The sequence below is a fragment of the Phyllostomus hastatus genome, unplaced genomic scaffold (genome assembly GCF_019186645.2).
Source record: "Phyllostomus hastatus isolate PE091 unplaced genomic scaffold, TTU_PhHast_1.1 phas_contig_477, whole genome shotgun sequence".
NCBI classification, from domain to species: domain Eukaryota; kingdom Metazoa; phylum Chordata; class Mammalia; order Chiroptera; family Phyllostomidae; genus Phyllostomus; species Phyllostomus hastatus.
This window is the reverse complement of record NW_025333889.1, coordinates 5,067,502-5,069,789: the sequence shown is the minus strand read 5'-3', so window position 1 is coordinate 5,069,789 and position 2,288 is coordinate 5,067,502. Positions and strand designations below refer to the sequence as shown.

Here is a 2,288-nt window from a genome sequence, read left to right as displayed (position 1 = left end):
TTGGTGGCGGTCAGGACGGATTTGTGCTGTTTTTTTGTCTACCTGGTCACAGTGTGTCCGAGCGCACTGTAATTCCGCAACTGCGTTTCTTTTGCACGAAGCGAACATATACTAGAAACCGCTCCCTTGGCCTCATCAACACGCTTCCTGCTGAAAGAAGGGCCGTGGCCCAAGCCGTGGCTTGGCTGGCCTCAGAGGGCCAGTGGGGGCGCCCACTCCGGGAATGCACCTCGGTCCGCAGTGCTGCCCTGTGCTCTGTGGGCCAGAGGGGATCCCTCCGGGCAGGGCTGACTCACATTAAACGAACCCATCAAGCGCTGGTGTCAAAACCAGAATGCTCTCTTCGTGTTTTACAGAGGAACCTGTCTGGCCAACCAGACACTCAGGTTGGCGGGACGGCCTCTCTCCTGGTGTGTGAGTCCGGAAGGAAACTACACTCCAGGGGGAAGGTTGCTGGGCGGGCCCAGCCTTTGTTGGTGTATCATGTATCACTTGGTGGCCCAAAGTGATGAAGGGTTGGATTTTCATGACAAGAAAGCCCCTACTGGCCCTGTAGATTGTTAGGGCAAAGCACATGTCCTTCAGCTCAAAGCTAAATAATGATAAACTCGGAACTGCTCTGAGTGCGGGGAGGGGGAAGACTACCTACCCAGCCCACCCCAGGGCACTCCAGGGAGCAGCTGGAACTCTTCTAACTCTCAGTATCATTCTTTTTTTAAAAAAATAAAGATTGTATTTATTTATTTTAGAGACATAGGAAGGGAGGGAGAAAGAGAGGGAGAGAAACATCGATACATCGGTTGCCTCTCACACGCCCCCAGCCAGGGACCCGGCCCACAACCCAGGCACGTGCCCTGACCAGGAACTGAACTGGTGACCTTTCAGTCCGCAGGCCAGCACTCAGCCCACTGAACCCCACCATTATGTGGGCTTAGCATCATCTTGAGTTGTCCGTGGCCAATGTCTTCGGCCCTGCCCGACACATCTCGTGAGAGAAGCTGGGAGGAGCGCAGCTCGGTTGCAGGAGGGTTCAGTGTCGGGACGGTGGCACTTTTTAGAGACCTCAGGTTAGCTGGGGAGGGCAAGGCGGATGGATATCCAGCTCTGGGTAGACAGAGATCCTGGCATCCTAACACCTGGATTTGGGGACACCACGGATCAAGTCTTCCAGCTTTGCAAAGGCCAACCCGTCTCTGGCACCCCTGCCCAAAATTCTGCCATGGAGTCATTTTTGGGATTAAGGTGCTATAGTCCTGGAGGCCCCTTCTGAAATGCAAACCCACCTAAAGAGGAATGCAGAACTACCTAACCCAGTATCCCTGCAATTTTGGAGGTGAGACAATGAATCCAAGATTATCCTGAAATCTCTGGCTATGTCAGGGTACTCCTGTTTCTCTGGAGAGGCATTCTTTTTCAACAAATTGCTTGGAAATGACCAGAGAGCTAAATACAAGGAACAGTAGGAGGGGGAAGGTATTTATATGTAGATAAGGAGCAATTTCCAAGACAATACTGTTACATTAAACAAGCCCGGTGCAGACCAGGTGCCCAGTATCTTAGTGTGTAAGTAACCAAGGCAGTGCTCCACGAACCTTCAGTTTGGCTGGTAATGCGGCGGGCAGCTCTGGAAGGAAAGAGCCTCTGGCCAAGTTTGAGACTGAGGGACAGGGCGGGAGAGAACTTTCTCACCATGTTCTCTTTTTACCTTTTCAGTGTTGTCCCATGTGCTCATTTATCAATCCAAAGGAAAATTGGTTTTCCTGCTCCAAAAATCCACTCAACTGGTTGTCCTCGGAGAGAGGGCGCAGCAGACGCGAAGCTGATAGGAACAGATACTGCACTCGATCTGGGCCAAAAGGCCGATAACAATTTGTTTTTAAAAATGCATTTGGCCTGATAAGAAACTGCAGATGCTCCACCTTTAGCTCAACCCAGTTCTGTGCTCTGCCACTGCCCTGCCCCTGGGTCCTCATCAAGGGCCGTGCACCACCACACGGCCGTGGCCTGGGGACCAAGGGACTCTGGCAGGGGAGCAGGTGCCCGTGGGAGTGGCACTTGGGGTCCTCTGGCAAGGGTCTGAGGTGCTATCAATATCTTCATTGATACCCCCTAATGGCCAGAAGGAGTAGAAGGACCACAAGCCTCGCCCCCAGCAGACGGTGCCAGCCACACACGGCGCACCAGGAGAGGGCTGGCAGGGCACCGGTGAGGGTTCCAAGTGCCCTGGGCAGGGCCGGGCAGGCTCGTTCGTCCTCTCTGTGCCACAGGCCCCTCTGGAGTCTGGTGGA

The 2,288-nt window shown here is 53.7% G+C and overlaps 1 pseudogene; it reads right to left on the bottom strand.

Moving 5' to 3' along the window:
• Positions 1 to 1,750: 1,750 nt before the first annotated feature.
• On the bottom strand, positions 1,751 to 1,870 carry LOC123823280 (annotated as a pseudogene).
• Between the last annotated feature and the right edge of the window lie 418 nt (positions 1,871 to 2,288).